Source organism: Euleptes europaea, chromosome 16, assembly GCF_029931775.1.
Source record: "Euleptes europaea isolate rEulEur1 chromosome 16, rEulEur1.hap1, whole genome shotgun sequence".
In the NCBI taxonomy this organism is placed as follows: domain Eukaryota; kingdom Metazoa; phylum Chordata; class Lepidosauria; order Squamata; family Sphaerodactylidae; genus Euleptes; species Euleptes europaea.
In genome coordinates this window covers 18,666,132-18,687,151 of record NC_079327.1, presented here as the reverse complement: position 1 = coordinate 18,687,151, position 21,020 = coordinate 18,666,132, and positions in this window count along the sequence as shown.

Genomic DNA, 21,020 nt, shown 5'->3' with positions numbered 1-21,020 from the left:
CACAAGCACAGCTGTCTCACCATAGGAGGAGGATGCAGGAATGGCTTCACATGGAAGGGGTGGAAAGGATATGACATCATCCTTTAGGTCGTGTCCAGAGAAGGGCAACAAAGATGGTGAGGGGTCTGGAGACCAGGTCCTATGAGGAAAGGTTGAAGGAGCTGGGTATGTTTAGCCAGAAGAGGAGAAGACTGAGAGGGGATATGATGACCATCTTCAAGTACTTGAAAGGCTGTCATACAGAGGATGGTGCCGAGTAGTTTTCTGTTGCCCCAGAAGGTCGGACCAGAACCAATGGGTTGAAATTAAATCAAAAGAATTTCTGTCTAGACATTAGGAAGAATTTTCTAACAGTTAGAGCGGTTCCTCAGTGAAACAGGTTTCCTCGGGAGGTAGTAAACTCTCCTTCACTGGAGGTTTTTAAGCAGATGCTAGATGGCCATCTGTTAGCAACGCTGATTCCATGAGCTTAGGCAGATCATGAGAGGGAGGGCATCTTGGCCATCTTCTGGGTATGGAGTATGGATCACTGGGGGTAGGGGAGGTAGTTTGGAATTTCCTGCATTGTGCAGGGGGTTGGACTAGATGATCCTGGTGGTCCCTTGCAACTCTATAATTCTATGAGGTCCTTTATAAAACAAAGTCTTAGGAGACAGATGAGCCCAACAATCTCATGTGGTCTGGATTATTCTTTTTGGGTGAAGTACTGTTATTAAAAAGTAAGTGACATAGTGTATCTTTCATTTCTCCCTCTTCTGACACCAGAGTATTACATTAAATGATACCAAATTCAAAAAGAACGATACCGTTCTAATGTTGAACATCTGAGTTTCAATATATGTAAGGATAGATTTCCACACTGGAAATAAAAATGCAAATTTGAGACTCAGAAAAAAGATTTATATTTTCAGTTGATGTCTTCCCATGGAATTGGTGTCCAGGTCAATGGCTAACTCTGTAGCATTAACAGTTGTCATTAGCAGCATGGAAATAGTTAGTCATGCGCTAATTGACTCCTTAGGGAACTCTTCAGCTGGGCTAAAAGGCATTATCTTCCATTCAGGTAAAAGTAAAATTCCCTGCAACATTGTCGCACCTGAAATCCTATGTCAAACTAAACTGTGACAGGAGAAATGAAGGGAACACAGAACCAGGCGGAATAGACGAATAAACAATGACCATCTCAGATAGGAAACCTCCTCCCACATCACAGATTCGTGCATCCCTCAGTAAAATGGGAGTTGGTCCTTCCCTGGATTACTTCTTTCAGTCTTGGAGAGCTGAACTAGGGTGTCTTTCTTTGGAAAACAGAAGTGGGTGCTTGGAACTGGCTTTTTTAGATAACCGAGACTGCCAGAAAATCCATAATAGAGGAAGACGGTAAGGTGAAGCACACTCCCAAATGAGATAGAAAAAGGCTTTCTAGAGAAAGTGTATTTTTATTTATGAGACTTAAATCATGCTCGAATCCCCCTTTCCCTAATATTTATTTATATGTTTGGCTGATGCATATAGAAGAGAGATGTGTGTATGCTTATTGTTGTTGCTTTTGTTATTGTTATTAAATATTTGCATGCCAAAGCCAACTGAAGCATAGGGATGCTTGACCACCTGACAGCTCAACTCACATCCTATTCACTGGTAGTGAATCACTGGTCAAGTTGATCTTTTGATGATCAGTTTGACCGTTCATTGACCCATTCATGGCTGTTCAGCATGTTGATTCATTGTATTCCTTCATAACCATGCAGTACAGCATAACTGGCATTGTGCACATGTGTATTCTTACACAGCCCGATTGAATTCTACTACCCACCACCCCAGCTGTATAACTGCTACCCTTGGCCAGAAATTGTTTACATGGACAATTTAATCAGTCATATATAAACACTGTATTCTAGTAGAATCCTACCCATGGTTACTAAATAGTCTTTGAGACTCAAATGGCTGCCAATAGGTTTGGATGAGCAGAGTCTTTACACAAGCATGGTTTTGGAAAAAAAATAACACACAAGCATCCATAAAACATGCTTTTAGTGAAATTTGTCGCAGCCCTGTGGAAGCAAGTAGTGTTTTAAGTGTCATGCGAGAGCCTTCAAAATAATAAGAGGTATAAAGATTGTAAAAGTGTGTGAGTGTATGAGAGAGAGGGGGTGTGCAGTATGACATGAAACTTCAGGGACAAGAGCAGATGAAGGGTCTGATCCGATTGTGAATTTCTCATCTTTGCAGTTTTGGCCAAAACTCCCCATTTCAGTTTCGCTTCTCTTGTGTGAACAGAAATTCATTCTTGCAAGATTGGCTGTTTCCTTATGCTGATTTTCCCCTGTAAAATTTACATATTTTCCAACATTATTTGTCCTTTAATAAATCATTGTTATATGTATATTATAAGTATACTGGAGTGGACACAGTGTTGGATCCCAGTTAGCTTTTTTACTCAATCTTGCCCCCTTCACCTCCTTAGAATATTCCCCTAGAAAAGCCTTATTAAGAATGTAAAGAGAAAAGTTAGGTCAAATGCATATAATATATATTAAACGATAAGCGTTATGGGATAAAACATAACATTAACAGCTTAATATAGATGTTTTGGAATTGTAGCTATGGTAAAGTACCGTATATACTCGGGTATAAGCTGACCCGAGTATAAGCCGACCCCCCAAATTTGAGGCCAGAAAAGGGAATTTATTATTGACCCGCGTATAAGCCGAGGGTCAATAAGAAATTCCCTTTACCGGCAATGCTGCGCTCTAAAATGGCGGCCGCCATTTTAGAGCGCAGGGCCCCTGCCCCAGTTCGCCCTCCCACCGGCCTCCCGGGCCCTCCCGACCCACCCCACACCACCCCAACCCCACTGCCATCCAAGGGGGGGAGGGGGAAGAGCCCCTGAACTCCCTACTCACCTGGAGAGGCGGCGAATCGGCAGCGGCGGTGGCGCGGCCTTCCTGGGCCCGCAGGAGGCCCCTCCAGGCTGCTGCCAACAGAAGGAAGGCGCCCGTGTGCCTGAGCGGCGGAGCGGCCGGCAGGGACCTCCTGCCGGCCAAGGAAGGCCCTTGCCGGCAGGAGGAAGGTGCCCGGGCGCCTGAGCGGTAGCGGAGCGGCCAGCAGGAACCTCCTGCCGGCCAAGGAAGGCCCCTGCCGGCCGGGTAAAGGTTCGTGCGTGATGGCGGTGATGATGGCGGTAAGTTCCCCCCTCCCCTCCCCCCCTCCCCTACCATACTGACCCGCGTACAAGCCGAGTTCGGCTTTTTCAGCCCTTTTTTTTGGGCTGAAAAACTCGGCTTATACGCGAGTATATATGGTAAGAATTTTTCTTCAACCTAGAATTAAATTCAAGTTTAATGATTAACTTTAACTTCCTATCTGGGAGAAAACAAGAAATAAGGTTAATGGATGGTAGAAATATAAATTGTTTGAAAAGAAGGTTAATCTAGGATAGAGTAAGGCACATATAGTAGTATGTTATGTGTTCTGTAGGTAGGTAGAACATACATTATGTCTTATTTTGTATGTTATGTATTTGCAATTTTAAGTTAAAAAAAATAAAAATATTCCTCCATCCCACCTGGCTTTTGCCCATGCAGGACCCATAAATCCCAGCATCAGCCTTTTGGGTGGCCAAGGGAGATCTCTCCTTCCCCATCAGCAGAGGAAAAATCCTGGAGCAAGCTGAGGCAAGCATTCCCTGTCATGCTGGCAATGGCATCAGGGACACTAGACTCACCTTGCTCCTGGCTGCCAGTGGTCCTCAAGGAAGTTTCCCTCTAAGTTAAAGAGCCAATCTGTCTCTGACCATACATGAGGATACAGTATGGATTACTGTAGTACTGTAGTATTGTCCTGTAGTACAGTATAAATTACTATAGTACCAAATTGTGTGTGTTAAGTACCATCAAGTCGCTTCCGACTCAGGGTGACCCTATGAATCAATGTCCTCCAGCGTGTCCTATCCTTAACAGCCTTGCTCAGATCTTGCAAATTGAGGGCCGTGGCTTCCTTTACAGAGTCAATCCATCTCTTGTTGGGTCTTCCTCTTTTCCTGCTCCCCTCAACTTTTCCTAGCATGATTGTCTTCTCCAATGACTCTTGCCTTCTCTTAATGTGTGATAGTTTAGTCATTTTCACTTTTAGGGTCAGTTCGGGATTGATTACTGTAGTATTACATAACATTGCTACATAATACGAAAGAATTTACAAATGCAACAGGGAAAACAAGTTAAAGACAAACCCTTGACAATCGTATATTAACATAAACAAAAACAGAAACAGAATATAGCCTATCATCCTTTCTCAACAATGCTGCGTTATGCTGGAGCTCTTTCTCAGCTCCAAAAGAGCTGGAAGTGACAGAAGGCAGAAAGTGGTTGGCTTTCTGAAATTATTTCAAAAGCCAGTGTGGTCACAAAATGAGATGAATGCTAGCGTACTGATTTCTTGCAAAGCATAATTATTCTGTCGAGCAGCAACAGAAAGACGGAAGAAAGGGATTGTTGGCTTCTCTCCCTCATCTTTCAAGTGAGAGCCATCTGGAATATTGCCCAGACCTGCAACTTTTAGTTCACACATTATGTTTTAGCGTCAGAAGTTAAAACACCACCGACATCTCAATACAAAAGCCAGCCCCTTCTCAAAGTGAATGTGTCCCCTAAGTCTTCAGCTGATAACAGAATAAAAGATCTAAAAAACCAGCATCACAACCAGGAACTGAGAGTGGAAATATTCCGCACAACTGACTGCTTCATAAAAGATGGGGTGATCTTTATGAAACAAAGTAAATGAAATGATATGATTTATTCTTCAGTCATGCATTTTACCACCCACAAGGCATTTATTACACCTTGATTTTTAAAAAAAAAACAACCCTGCATCAGCAACATTTATGGAGGAGACACACCATGGAATGTCATTCCCGAAATGAGATCTTGCTGAGGCTACATCATGGGTATAAGCCATTACCCTGTCAGAAAAGAACTAAGCAGTCATGCTGCTTCATAGCGGGTATGGGATCTGACTACCTAATCCATCTGTTTTGTTGAGGAGTGCTACAAGCAGTGATTCCTTTCTCTCTTGAACTCCTGGGGCGGGGGGGGGGCAGTTGTAGAAGCAGGATGATTTCCAAGCAAATTCAAAGGAAGCCTCTTTTTCTTCAAAACATCTACTGCATGAAATAGTCAAGCTCCTAATCCTGACCAAGTGTTCTGACCTACTTGTATATTGACTATTGGGACAATATCGACCTTTTGAATATTGCATATTTATGTATTTTATATACCGTATATTTGTATATTGACTATTTTTTCAGTTGGTATGATATTACAGTCTGTGGTGGTGATGCTTAGGGGTCATAAGGGTGATGCTTAAGTCATAAAGCACAGTTCAAACTCTGTGTTAAAGAACTGATCCAAGTTGCATACCAGAAAACTCTACCACCTGCATACACGGATTTTAAAAATTCCCACAGTTATGCCTGAATTCCGACCCCCCCCCAAGTAAAGATGAGTAACTCCAAATCATTGTAGCCATTAGTTTTAAATACTGAGTGCTCATAACTGAATTTTTGACACTTTATCGTATGTTGTCAAAGACTGGTCATTGCCAAAATGGTAGTGTTTCCTTTGCAGCCTAGCCTTGCTTTCAGATAAAATGCTGCTTTGGTGCTTGCGTGAGGCCATCTGTGAAATCCAGCAGTTAGATTAAGTGCAACCTCCCAAGTCCCCAGAGATAAGCTACAGGAGATATCACCAACTTTCTATTCAATATAAACAGTTTGAACTAAAAGAGGGTCTGATTCCTGGCTGCCATGCTTGGTAGCAAAGGGGTGCATCCCCCAACAGCTATGAATCAGGAATGAATCCACCACCTTCAGTCATGAGGACATAAACCAGTATCTCCAAAAAAAGATTATTCGTTAAGTACCTTACAAAACTTCTTAAATGTGGAGAGGTGAAAACATTCCCTTGTACAAACTATTTCTGTGTAGCATGAATAAACTAACAACCCTACACATTTAGCAACTTTAGATGCTTCAGGGAATTATATTAAAATGTTATTAACAAAGCTTTAATTTCTGTTGTGAGGGAGACCATCACTAATTCCCATCAGCCCCTCACCTCAATGTCCTTTGAGACAAAGTCAAAAGGTAGAGCTAGAATTTGGAAACAACAACAGAATTAATAATATTTCTGTTCAGTTTTTCCTACTTTGGGTTACTTTTTAATTGCTGTTTGCTTTTATTATAAATTATTAGGAGGGCATCATATTGCCATTATGATAAAGCCCATGCCCTCCCACTGATGTTTAGGGGAAGTTCTATTCAGAGGTCCCGAGTAATCTGAAATCCTAAAGTGTTTACTTAGCTTGTTCACAAATCCAACTCTGGCTGTTGTAATTTTTAAAATAACATAGAAATTGCCTCTAAGACTTGTATCCACAGTGAGGGAATAGTTTATATATTTGTACTGAGGCGATAGAAACAATGCTGGAGAATAGATTATCTGGAGGACAAGTGGGAAACAAGAAGCAGCAGTACCTTAGTTTGCTTCAGGGCCTTGGTTGAAATCCGTTAAAAATATCTGTGAGACTGTGGTCTAGGGAGCAGAGAAACTAAAGGAACCTCAAGCTAAGGGACACAAAGAAGACAATAAAGGAAATGGTCTTCAATGTTATATTTAAAATACTGTTCTGTAATTTGGGGAGGGGTCGTGGCTCAGTGGTAGAGCATCTGCTTGGCATGCGGAAGGTCCCAATTTCAATCCCTGGCATCTCCAGTTAAAGGGACTAGGCAGGTAGCTGATGTGAAAGACCTCTGCCTGAGACCCTAGAGAGCCGCTGCTGGTCTGAGTAGACTGAGGGTCTAATTCAGTAGAAGGCAGCTTCATGTGTTCATGTGTTAAGGAATCAAACCAGATGGTGGGATTAGCGTACTGAGGTGAAGCTATGCTCACTTAATAAACCACATTAGAATCACCTTTTGCTTGCCTCACTTTGAATGTTTTCCAGGAAAATGTAAAGCAAATCCCCCCCCACTCCCTTGCTACAGGCTCAGCTGGAATTTTAAGCTCTGTTTCTCGGCTCCATATGCTTTAGATCACATTGGTCAATCCAAATCTGTCTTCAGTGAAGCAAAAATATAATTCAAGGCATACCCTCCTATTCAGATTAGGTTAAATCCTCCAGCTTTCCTCTCAAAAATACAGATCATGAGGGACCATTGAAATGCATTTTGAAAATGTTTACAGAATTACCAAGAGATTCCAACAGCTGCAGTGAGAAGATTGATCTCTTTAAGTAGATATGTGAAATCACAATAAACACTCTCAATCTTTGGTTCTTGTGGGTTATCCGGGCTGCGTAACCGTGGTCTTGGTATTTTCTTTCCTGCCGTTTCGCCAGCAGCTGTGGCAGGCATCTTCAGAGGAGTAACTCTGAAGGACAGTGTCTCTCAGTGTCAAGTGTGTAGGAAGAGTAATATATAGTCAGAAAGGGGTTGGTTTGAGCTGAATCATTGTCCTGCAAAAAGTATCCAAGGTAATGTGCTAATCATTGTCCTGTAAGTATCAAGACACCCTCATTAGCACATTACCTTTGATACTTTTTGCAGGACAATGATTCAGCTCAACCCAACCCCTTTCTGACTATATATTACTCTTCCTACACACTTGACACTGAGAGACACTGTCCTTCAGTGTTAGTCCTCTGAAGATGCCTGCCACAGCTGCTGGCGAAACGTCAGGAAAGAAAATACCAAGACCACGGTTACGCAGCCCGGATAACCCACAAGAACCAATGAACTCTGACCGTGAAAGCCTTCGACAACACTCTCAATCTTCTTTATTTGGTGACTAAGAACATATATAGCAATAGATTAGCATCTAGGTTGCATTGCATGAAAGAATTGCGAGGAATTTGAAGGGCTTTTATTTGTCTTTCTTACATTGTGCTTAATTTCACATTGGTTTGACTGAGAGAGGATTAAAAGAGAGACAGGATTATATTGTTCCTATATATCTGCTAAAATGTATTTGCATTTTGCAGCAAGTATATTACCTTGCTAACATATTTGATTTCACACAGAGGTTGATGCTTGCTTCTTGGTTTCTTTTTCCCCCACCCTAAATAATGAACCACAGACGTAACGACGGGTGGAACATCTACTTGGTGAGCAAATGCTAGCTTGCAATACTTCAAGCAAGTAGATGGATCAAAGCAGAGCATATGCTTGACAGGGCAATATACTTTGTATTCAACCTTAGAATCATTAAGAGACTTTAAGATGTTCTTTTTTGATTCTTGTATTACAGCAGTGTTAGGGAAAGTCACCCCCTATCACAGTGTTTATCGTCATTTTGGTGGCTGATACTTGATTATTTCAATCATGTGTCAGGATATGATAACAATCACAGTTGAATGTTGAACATGTCAGCTGGTTCCAGAGTGGTGTAGTGGTTAAGAGCGGTGGTTTGGAGTGGCGGAGTCTGATCTGGAGACGGGGTTCGATTCCGCACTCCTCTACATGAGAAGCAGAGGCTAATCTGGTGAACTGGATTTGTTTCCCCACGCCTATGCATGAAACCAGCAGGGTGACCTTGGGCAAGTCACAGTTCTATTAAGAGCTCTCTCAGCCCCACCTACCTCACAGGGAGTCTGTTGTGGGGAGGGGAGGGGAAGGTGATTGTAAGCTGCTTTGAGTCTCCCTTAAGTGGTAGAGAAAGTCTGCATATAAAAACCTCCTCCTCCTCTTTATCCTCCTCCTCCTCCTCTTCCTCCTCCTCCTCCTCCTCCTCCTTCTTCTTCCATCTGAGAAATGGATGTGTTTAAAATGTGTTTAAAATGAAAAGTTCTCTCAGTGCTGTTTCATAGAATCACAGAGTTGGAAGGGGCAATACAGACCATCTAGTCCAACCTCTTGCTCAATGCAGGATCAGCCTAGAGCATCCCCGACAGGTGTTTGTCCATCCACTGCTTAAAGACTCCCAGTGAGGGGGAGCTCACCATTTTCCTAGGTAGCCAATTCCACTGTTAAACAACTCTGACTACAATTTTGCCCCTCTAATGTCCAGCCAGTACCTTTCTGCCCGTAATTTCAACCCATTATTGTGGGTCCTATATTCTGCTGCCAACAGGAACAGCTCCCTGCTCTCCTCTAAGTGACAGCCCTTCAAATACTTCAAGAGAGCAATCAGGTCCCCCCTGACAACATATTTACACATGAAAATAGCTACTTGGTGCCCCAAATAAGGGCAGAAAGGCAAGGTATAAATGTTTAAATAAATAAATATCATTTTACAGTGCATGTGAATTGGTCCTAAGTATCATGACCTTAAGTTATGACCTTAGGCAGTTCATGAGAGGGAGGGCATCTTGGCCATCTTCTGGGCATGGAGCAGGGGTCGCTGGGGTGTGTGGGAAAGGTAGTTGTGAAATTCCTGCATTGTGCAGGGGGCTGGACTAGATGACCCTGGTGGTCTCTTCCAACTCTATGATTCTATGATTCTATTCTATGATCAAATAGGGCTTCAGCAGTTAACTTAAGAATGTATGAGTAATCATGCTGGATCAGACCACTGGTTCATCTAGTCCAGTGGCTCAGACCAAGGCACTTTCCCTGAGACCAGATTGTTTTGGGCAGTTTTGTGTAGTTTGTGTCGTTTTGCTCCCATGAAAAAGCAAAGAACCAAACTCAATGGCCCTTTCTTTTCTCCTTCTTCCTGGTTTTACTTCTTTCCTGATTGGCGTGGCAAAACCAGTGTGGTACAGAGATTAAGATGTTGGAATGGGATCTGGGAGAAGCAAGTCCGAATCCCTAATCTGTCACAGACGTTCACTGAGAAACCTTGGGCTAGTTGCTCTCTCTCGCACCCTAAGCTGCCTTGCAGAGTTGTTGATGGGATAAAATGGAGGAGGGAAGAATGGTGTAAGATTCTTTGGGTCCCCATTTGGAAAGAAAAAACAAGATATAAATAAATGCATATTTAAAACATACAGTATATGAGGGCCAGCTTTACTCTTAGAAATAGTGATATTGTATTGAGGCCAAACTCAGGAGATTCTTGCTTTGTGTTGTCAAATAGCTGTGTTAATTGTGCTGCCATTACACACTCCTCCCACAATCAGGGAGTTGCCAGCATTTCATAGAATCATAGAGTTGGAAGGGACCACCAGGGTAATCTAGTCCAGCCCCCTGCACAAAGCAGGAAATTCACAACTACCTCCCCCACACACACCCAGTGACCCCTACTCCATGCCCTGAAGATGGCCAAGATGCTCTCCTTCTCATCATCTGCTTAAGGTCATACAATCGGCATTGCTGACAGATGACCATCTAACCTCTTCTGAAAAACCTCCAGGGAAGAGGAGCTTACCACCTCCTGAAGAAGCCTGTTCCACTGAGGAACCACTCTACCAGTTAGAAAATTATTCCTAAAATTTCTTCTAACAGCATCCCTTACAACACTCTTACAGAGCATTCCTAAGGGTTGCACAGGACATATGCCAGCAAAAAGCTGGTGTATCTCTGCTAAAAAGGGGGCATTCCTGAGCCGAAATGGCTCAGGAGGCCGACTAACTTCGGCCCCGCCCCCCATCCGGTGCCGTTACACCCCAGGAACACCTCCCGGGGTGCCAGAATGCCTCCCGGGTTGCTGCCGTGGCCTGTGCCAGCAGCCAGATGCCAGCAGGAGGCTGTGGCGGCATCCGAGCCCAGCGCTGCTGCGGCGGTGGCCAGGGACCGGCATGCGGGCCTGCACGCCTGCCCTGGGGACACTAACGCTGGTGTGCGCCTTCCAGGCGCTGGCGGTGTGGGCCCTTGCGCGGGCAGAGGACTTCGTCGGCCTCCTAAGGCCTTTGGGTCGGGCCGCCGACATATTTGAGGAATGGGCTGTTATTCTCTTCCCTCCCACTAATTCAACTTCAATCATTTAAGTCCAGTAGTACCTTAAGGACCAACAAGATTTTTAGGGTATAAGCTTTCCAGAGTCAAAGCTCCCTTTGTCAGGTCTCTGATGAAGGCAGTTTTGAGTCTCAAAAGCTTACACTCTGAAATTCTTGTTGGTCTCTAAGGTGGTACTGGACTCAAATCTAGCTGTTCTACTGCAGACCAATACAGAAACCCTCTGAAACTAACTTCAGTAATGCAATTTTCTGAATAATTGACCCGCATGAAAATGTTGCTCACCAAAAGATTCCTCCAATGGCTATTTTCTGTTCCCCCAGCAGTAATTCTAGTTCGCTCTTTTCTTTACAAAAATCACTTCTCCACTCTTTATAATCAAATCCAATCTCACATACTTACCTGTTTTACCAAGGGAAACCAACACTGCAATTCTATTTAGAGTTGCTCAAATCTAAACCCAATGAAACCAATAGGCGTAGACTGGATTAATTCTGCGTGGAATTGCATTGTGAATTTGCGGTCCTAAATACATTAACTAGGGAGGAAGCTACACTGACCTCAAGGGGGCTTACTTCTGAGTAAACATGCTATAGGATGCATTCAGTTACACCCTTCAGTGGATTTAGAAAGGTGTAACTCTGTTTAGGATTGCACTGCACTGCAAGTCACACAAATTTGCACCCTTCTAGACATTTCTCCTAGATTACCAACGTGAAAGAATGTACATCAGCGCAACGTCATCTTTTCTTCCGATGTTACCTTATAGTATTTGTTCTGGCACGTTTATTTCCTACATTTCTATGCCACTTTTCTGTCATTTCACTGAACATTGCAGTTTATAGGGAGCTGCCCAAATGATTTCTGTTGGATAAAGTTAAGCATAGTCATCATTCTTCCACTGATTTCTATGGGACTTTAAAGTGATTGGTTGGATAATGCCAGCATCTTCAATGTCCCTTTTTAAAAAAAATACATTATCTAGAATTTTATATACATGGTCACCTTTTATAGATAATTCACAGACGTTTGGTGGACTGAATAGTGCAATCAAGGCAAGGTACACTTTTTAAAGGCTTTTTTTGTATATGATATTTAAGAATCTAAATTCAAATGTAAGCTATGTTTATGGCCCATTAATTTGCATACAAAGGAATATGGTTCACAAAAAAATAAAATAAATGAGGCAATCAGAGACAGACTTTCTAAATGGCAAAACTGCAATCAGAAACAATCTCCCTAAACTGCAAAATCAGAGAAACATTAATCATACACTGCGGTGTTCTCATCTCCTTAATTTCCGCACTAGAGGAGTGTGAAATATCTACCTTTTCTTGCTATTGCCCGGATTTTAAAATGCTGATTCCAGTGGGTGTTGTGGACCGAATCCATACAGCTTTAAAAGTGTAGTGCTTTTGGAACTAACTGACAATTGATGGATGATGGTTGTCATCCATTCAACCTGCAGGTGGAGACTGCCATGTATGGAGAACATGACGCAGAAGAGCTTGAGCAGGATGAAGGACAGTTTGCCAGCATTAGTAAACTTACCCCTTTCTCTGCAACAGGTATTTTGAATAGAATCATACTCCTTCTGAACCTGTTTAGGAAAGATCTTGTGTTTACAAGGAAGCATTCCTTTTAGTGCTCCTCAACAAACAAACAAACAAAAAATATTGATGTTGAAGACTAACTTGTCATTTAGTGGCTTCCCTCCATAACAAATTTTAAACAGAGAGGGAATGTCCCAGACCATGGAGCAGATAAGGACATGGCTAACCTATCTGCAAGCATGGCCAGGTTTGCTTGGCTAGCAATTAAAATCAGGCAGAGTGTGCTTAAAAACCTACAATAGCTATGGAAATAGGGAATGAATACTGTTTGATCCTGCAGTTTGAATACATGTTTACTATTTATTTTTCCTTCTAGTTTTAGCCTCTGTAATTTCAGGATATTATCAAGCATTCTAATTTTACCCACATGTAGCATTTGCTCGGATATTAATTAGTTATGCACTTTGATAATCTTGCCATTTTTAACCATTTCAACCATTTAACCATTTTAATAGCAAATCTATTTTGTATTTGTTTTTACCCTATGCTATTTAACTATGCAAATTTGTCTTATTTGATGGTCTATGACAGCAAATAAATTACTGATTGATTGATTGATTGATAAGGGCATGGGACTGGCTTTGTCTACAGCAACTCCCAAAAGAAGACACGAGACAGCCAAGCTGGGGTTCAGCTAGTTTACAGTATATATATGGCTGGTCTATGTCAGCAAACTGATAAATACCTTTATGGAGGGATGCGACCGGGCATCCCAGGGGCTACCTCTTAGGAGGCAGTGTAACCTCGCAGCCAGCATAAGTGCGTGTAATCGCACGATTACACGCACTTATGCTGGTGGCGAGGCCAGTCCCGCCAGGGGCAGAACACCACGGGACCGCTCCTTGACCCTCCACTGGAACAACCTCTCTGTGGCACAGGCCACAGCAAAGAGAGGCCGCACCGATGCAGGGGGGTGAGACGGGGGGAGGAGCCGCTGATTAAGGGGCTTCCTATCCCCATTTGGCCCAGTACGCCGGCACCGGGAATGGCGGTGCTGCACCTGCTTTTTAGCAGGCGCAGCCTCGCTGTTCCCTATGGGGTGAAAGGCCCCAGTTAAACAAGAAAAAGCCACAAAATGGCTTTTTTTTTTGTTTAATGGTGTACGGGAATTGGCTTAGGAAGAGGCGCCACCGTGCCTCTTCCCTGCCGTCCCCATACGCCGCCAGCTCAGGAATGGGCTGACAGTCTCCTAAGATGTTTTGGGATCTAGTGTTGTTTTAATCTAGAAACTTTCCCCTAAGTTGCAAGGTGTTCTAAAGGTAGCAAGTGTATAGGCTTTGGGTTCACTGCTGTGAGGTAAGTATTGTAGTTGAAGGGGGTCACTGAAGCAGGATTTGAACAGAAACCACAAAGAAGATCTATTTATTTACAGGTTAGTCTCAGTATAGAAATCACAAAGAAGATCTATTTATTTACAGGTTAGGAGCCCCGTGGTGAGAGTGGTAAGCTGCAGTACTGCAGTCAAAAGCTCTGCTCACAACCTGAGTTTGATCCTGACGGAAGTTGGTTTCAGGTAGCCGGCTCAAGGTTGACTCAGCCTTCCATCCTTCCGAGGTCGGTAAAATGAGGACCCAGCTTGCTGGGGGTAAAGGGAAGAAGACTGGGGAAGGCACTGGCAAACCACCCCGTAAACAAAGTCTGCCTAGTAAACGTCGGGATGGGACGTCACCCCATGGGTCAGGAATGACCCGGTGCTTGCACAGGGGACCTTTACTTTTTTTTTTTTTACCTCGCACAACTGGGGCTATTTATAGCATGTTGTTGTTGGTTTTTTTTTTTTTTTTTTTTTTGCTGTCAAGTCACAACTGACTTATAGTGACCCCATAGGATTTTCAAGATAAGAGACATTCAGAGGTGGTTTGCCATTGCCTGCCTTTGGATAGCGACCCTGGTATTCTTCGGTGGTCTCCCATCTAAATCTAAATACTAACCAGGGCTGACCCTATTTAGTTTCCGAGTTCTGACAAGATTGGGCTAGCCTGGCCAATCCAGGTCAGGATACCAATTCTCTCTCTCCTCCCCCCACCCCAGGAACAACATAAAGCAGGCCAAAAAAAAAAAAAAAAGGTCCTCTAACAGGTGCCAGTCATAGAGGATGCAAATATTCTTCCTTGACCCTAATGGCCACCAGTTAATCCCATGTTGCCCCTAAAGGTGTGTAGGCGGGTCGGCAGGAAATGCCTGCTTCAGAGAATGCATCAGGTCCTCTGGAGTCCTCTGCTGAGGACAGGGTGTAGGTTATAAATAAAGCAAACAAACAAATAACAGCTTTATAGGGCTTCCAGTATGCTCGATAATTACTAGCCCTCCTGATCGTGCCACATGCTTCATTCAAAATCGAAGAGGCCAGGACAATACGCCCCTCCCCCAATTGCTCCAATTATCATGACTGACTGATCCAACATCACTTGATTTTCCATGCCAGACAACTTCCTGTGTGTACTGTTTAGGGTTGCCAGCTCCAGGTTGGGAAATTTTAGGGGTGGAGCCTGAGAAGGGCGGGGTTTGGAGAGGGGAGGGACTTCAATGCCATAGAGATCTCCAGCCACCACCTGGAGGTTGGCAACCCTAGTACTGCAGGGAGTATGAAATTGATGTTAGACCAGCAGGACTGCTGGCTCAAGGTCTACCAAGCCTTGACACCATGTCCATCATAGCCCTTGAATCACCAGTACACCTATAACAAAAATTTTAAAAGAACCTTTTCTGAAACTGTCTTTCTTTTGCCTTGAGTCTGGTGAGCGCGGCTTTTCAGCACCTGGCATTCTGTCTAATGTGAACGTGTCACTCACCTCACAGTACTGTACTACCGCTGCTGGGCCAATATGTCATATTGCTGCTCCGGGGCTGACATTCTTGACATATTGAAGATTGATGTGCTCGAGTGCATGATTTTCATGTTCTTGAGCTGCTACAATCTATTAGTGCAGTGGTGTTATTTCTGCTTGATTTCCCCACCCCCACCACCCCGCTTTGATTTTTACTTTGCAAAGATTTTTTTGGGGAGGGGGGGACAACTCATTGTTACTTTTACAAGTGCACGCCACTTTGCAGAAGGCATTTCTTCACTTAGTTTTATTTAACTAGAACAACTCATTATAAAAAAGAAAGAAATCTGTTGACGATGTCTCATCAATGTGAATAAATCTGGATTACTATTTCCAAAGGATTTTAGCATATTTTTCTATGTCCCAACATACTTCTCATAACTGAATTATACAATAAACAGAATTAAAAAATAATAATTTAAACTGTTTTTTTAAACTAATTAGTTATATATTACTGTAACTTGATGTGGTCATATGCAACATAATACAGAATGTGAATTACCTTTTAAATTCAAAATAAATCATATTTAAACTCTGATGTTATTAAAATTGAACTAATTGCATCGAGCCAAAATGCACTCATATATTTGGATGCTGTTAAAACCCTATTTGCTACATTTCTAGACCAGGCCAAATCTTTTTTGGAAAGTAATAAAAATTAAGGTGATCAGCACTTGACTTCATTACGAGGCTGGCTTCTCACGCTTCAGTTTGTCATGAAAGCAGGCTTCTGTACCCCACCACACCACTCAGTGAAGTCTGAGGCCTTCCTCAAGCCTAAGCAGGCTTCTTCCAACTTAAGTGACTCTTCCCCAAAGGAAGAATCACTTATATTACAAGATGGCTCCAAACATGGCTGGGTTGCCAGCGTTCCAATCAACATGTGAACTTGCTACTATGCAGTATGTGTTGAACACTGATGAAGAACCTAGGGCTGTTGAATTAAAAAAAATTCGGTATAGTTCGGATTCTGCCGAATTCAGCCCGTTTAGATTCGGGATATGCCGAAGTCCGAACTCCCCCACTTCGGATCCGTTCAATTTGGCGGGAATTCAAAGTTCGGAAAAAATTCGGCCGAATAAAGCCATTAAAAACACAATCGCGCCTTTCCGTGGCTCTGTGGGGGGCATTTTTGGGGTTAGAGGTCCCAAACTTTCAGCAGAGCTTCAAAGGACGTTTATTGAAAGACTCCCCAAATTTTGTAAAGATTGGGTCAGGGGGGGCTGAGATATGGGCCCTGAAAGGGGTCCCCTCCACCCTTAATGTGCATCTCTCAGCAGAGCTTGCTGCCCACGCACAAAGCTCCCAGCCCCGACAACAGCTGAGACGTTTGCAAAGCAACTGCAAAACAACACAACCTTGTAAAACAACACCTTTGCAACAGGGAAAACCAGAAGACACACAACTGAAACCTCCCCCCTCAAACCAGGGAGAGAGAGACTCGAGGGGGAACACACACCCCAGGCAGAACCGATGAAAGCCCCCTTTGGCTTCCCCCCCACCCACAGAAACTGCTCCCTCCCCACACACACACAGACTCTGCTTCCCCCCCCCCCCACACACACACACATACACAGGAGAAAAATTATAGATTAAAGCCCCCAAAGGGGTCTTACTGTGGCTGTCTTCTGTTCCATCAGGACGGGCTGGGGAGGACTTGTAATCCAAGATAATTCCAATTAGGCATGGGACGTTTTGCTCTGGAGATGCACACAGGATCGGCTGATCCATTCATCCCAATAGGGAAAAGGGGAAAGGGGAAAGGGGAAAGCCCATATCTCGGGACCCCCTGACCCAATGTTCACAAAACTTGGGTGGTCTCTTAAGAACACTGGTCTGAAACTCCGCTCAAAGTTTGGGATCTGCACCCCCAAAAATGCGCCCCCTGCAGCCACAGAAAGAGAAAAGGGGGGAGGTGATATTTCTGCCCCCACTGAACCCATCTTTACAAAACTTGGGTAGTATCTTAAGAATAATTGTCTGAAGCTATGCTGAAAGTTTGGGGGCTATATCCCCAAAAAAGCGCCCCCTGCAGCCACATAAATGGAAAAAGGGGGGAGGGAAAAGGAGGAGAGCCCATATCTCGAGACCCCCTGACCCAATGTTTACAAAACTTGGGGGGTATCTTAAGAAGCTTCATCTGAAGCTCCACTGAAAGTTTGGGGTCTGTACCCCCCAAAAATGTGCCCCCTGCAGCCATGGAAAGAAAAAAGGGGGGAGCCCATATCTCGGGACCCCCTGACCCAATGTTTACAAAACTTGGGGGGTATCTTAAGAAGCTTCATCTGAAGCTCCACTGAAAGTTTTGTGTCTGTACCCCAAAAAATACGCCCCCTGCAGCCACAGAAAGGAGCAAATGTGCACAAGCACCCCCCCCCACACACACACACGAGGATTTCGCTCGCTCTCTCTCTCTCCCTGGCCGGGCCGCACATCAGCTGATTCCTCCAGTACTCAATCCTGACTGATTGGCCAGAAGAAGACACAGCTTGGCCACCGATTGGCCGGGGGAGGAGAATGCTGCTTACTGACGGTTATGCTGCTTACTGACGGCCCCGAATTTGCTGAATTTATTCGCGAACTCCCAAACTCACTGAATTCGGCCCCCCGGTTGCCCGCCAGTTTTGAGTTCGGTTCCTCCCGAACTAAAAACCACTGAATCAGGGGAAATTCGGCTGATTTTCAGTTCGGGCCGAACCGAATCAACAGCCCTAGAAGAACCTACCGAAACAAGAAGAATACCAGATCCCTGTCCTGTGATTGGTTCATTTGAACCAACTATTGTCCAGTTTTGAAGTCCTGCACCTTGCTACACAGCTTCAGGGAGATTGGGATTTATTGTTCCTTTCCATCTCAGGGAGTTCCGGGCATGGACTTGGACTTTAATTCTCTTCACTGTTGTATTGAGAATATGGCAGTTCTGTTCATGTAATGGTGTAAGAACAGCACATTGTATTATATGATTGCATTTGAATGTATTTTTAATAGCATTCAATTGACAACAAAGCTACGCTGTTCACGTTGTAGTTTTCTGTATTTTTCACAGCCAATACTGCTGTTACTTGGTTTAGCCTCCAGGTACTAGCTGGAGATCTCCTGCTATTGCAACTGATCTCCAACCGATAGAGATCAGTTCACCTGGAGAAAATGGCCACTTTGGCAATCGGACTCTATGGCATTGAAGTCCCTCCCCTCCTGAAACCCCACCCTCCTCAGGCTCTGCCCCAAAAACCTCCTGCCGGTGGCAAAGAGGGGCCTGGCAACCTTAGTGGAGTAGCAGGACACACGCCATCCAGTGTTCACTGTTTGGAGAGGACATCCTTGGTAAAGGAAGAGAACTCCAAAATTAGTTCACCATGTTGGGAATTCTCTTCCTTCACAAGTTTATAACTCTGTGTACGTTCTTATTTTTCTAGGGTTTTTAAAAAGTTTTCTAGAGAGAACATACAAAGTATTTATAATTATGTATAGCAAAGGCTTATTTTATGCCTGTTCTAAAGCCACTAAAAAAAGGGCTGGATTTATCATTATGCTTTATAATTGGTGTGTATTTTCAGAGTATGCTAGGTTATTATTATTAGAAGGATAATTACCATTGACACTTGCATACTAGGGGAATTATGTTAATTACAGTTAAATATTATATTCTCCAACAATGATCATTTTCTCAATTGTCCTGAGAAATACAGAGCTATCGGTTATAAAAATTAATGACATTCCCCGACATACTGTACCTTAAGCACAATTAGTGAGCTGAAGTTTGTGACCAAACAACCCATTCACCCTATAGAAGTCCACAAAAATCAGGTCACAAAGAGTTATACTTTAAAAAAATGAATAGAAAAAGAAAGAGAAAAAATGCACATTAAAAATGAACGGATAAAGAACTGTAAAATCTTTTGCCACAGGAGTAACTAAAATTAAAAGTTGTTTTTTTTTTTAAAATGACCAGACAGTGTGAGATGCATCATTATGTGAAATATCTGTTCTTGGCCTCTGAAATCTTCTCTGTTTCCTCTTTTATTTATTGCAAAACATTCTCAAAGCAAAATTATTTTTATGGTGTATGTGTACTCTGCTGATGGCACTATTAACAGAATCTATAGATAACATGCTAACTTACAGAGAATGGAAGAAGAAGAAGAAGAAGAAGAAGAAGAAGAAGAAGAAGAAGAAGAAGAAGAATTGGTTTTTATATGCCAACTTTCAAACTAAAGCTGACTGTAAAATTGAATAAACTATGCCAACTTTCTCTACTACTTAAGGAAGAATCAAACTGGCTTCCAATCTCCTTCCCTTCCCCTCCCCACAACAGACACCCTCTGAGGTAGTTGGGGCTGAGAGAGCTCTGAGAGAGCTGTGACTAGCCCAAGGTCACTCAGCTGGCTTCATGTGTAGGAGTGGGGAAACCAACCTGGTTCACCAGATTAGTGTCCACCACTTATATGGAGGAGTGGGGAATCAAACCCGGTTCTCCAGATTAGAGTCCACCTCTCCAAACCACCACTTCTAACCACTACACCATGCTGGCTTCCCTATACCCCAATGCATCAACAAATTTCATTAACATCACACTGCAAAATATTGCATCCCTTCTAGTGAGCTCTCTTTATCACGTTGAACTTACTTAGTCAACTGAATTGAGTTTAAGTTGGATCCACTTCAGGATTCTCTAATTTCGCTTCCATAATCACGCCATGCTATATAAAACTACAAGTCTTGGACAGTTGGTTCAGACAGCTGAGAAGTGAGTCATTTCTATCCAGTCCCTCACAACTATTCCTTCTCATGAAAACAGAGTGGGAATGTAGCTGTGGAGTGCTACTTTGCCCAGCACTGCTCTCCATGTGATCCCTGTATCCAGTCATACTGTAGGTGTGAGAGATTGCCTGGGGACCATCTGCCTAGCTGCACTAGACCAAAATTTTGCTCTTTAGTCAAGAATGTCATATTTCAGATTTCTTTCTTTTAAGAGGAACAAGCAACTGCCTGAAATCCCATGAAGACCAACTGAGAACTCGAACTGAAATCAGAAATACAGATTATAGCAAAATACTTCAGTTGGAAATAGTTATGTATCCTAGGGCTTAGCCTTCCATTACTTTCAGCTCATTTTATTTTAGTTGAGTCCTAGCCTTATTTTAGAAGGCTTAGCCTTCTATTACTTTCAGCTCATTTTATTTTAGTTGAGTGGTTATAATAATTAAAGAAACAACACCACACTTCAAAAACCATTATGAGAATAATTCAGATCGAACATCTGAAATGTCATTTTATGATACATGAAACACATCTCTTTACAGTCCTTGCACCAGTATAAAAGTATTGTTATGAACTTTGTGTATATTTGGTGCAGTTACAGATATCTCATGCCATCCAATCCGCTTTGGCAATTGGACTCTATGGCATGGAAGTCCTTCCCCTCCCCAAATCCCACCCTCTTCAGGCTCTGCCCCAAAAATCTCCAGCTGTTTCCTGACCCGGATCTGGCAACCCTAGCTGTAAGTCATAACTAACATGTTCAGAGTCCATTTGGTCTCATTGCTTTATCCTTATCTTCGACTCTATTTCCACCTGGACCTCCCCTCCTTAACTTTATCTTCTCCTTTGTGTGGGGGTGAAGACTGTAAGGGGCAGAGCACAGTGATACTAGATCCCCTTCATCTTTTTTTAACCACATTTACTTCT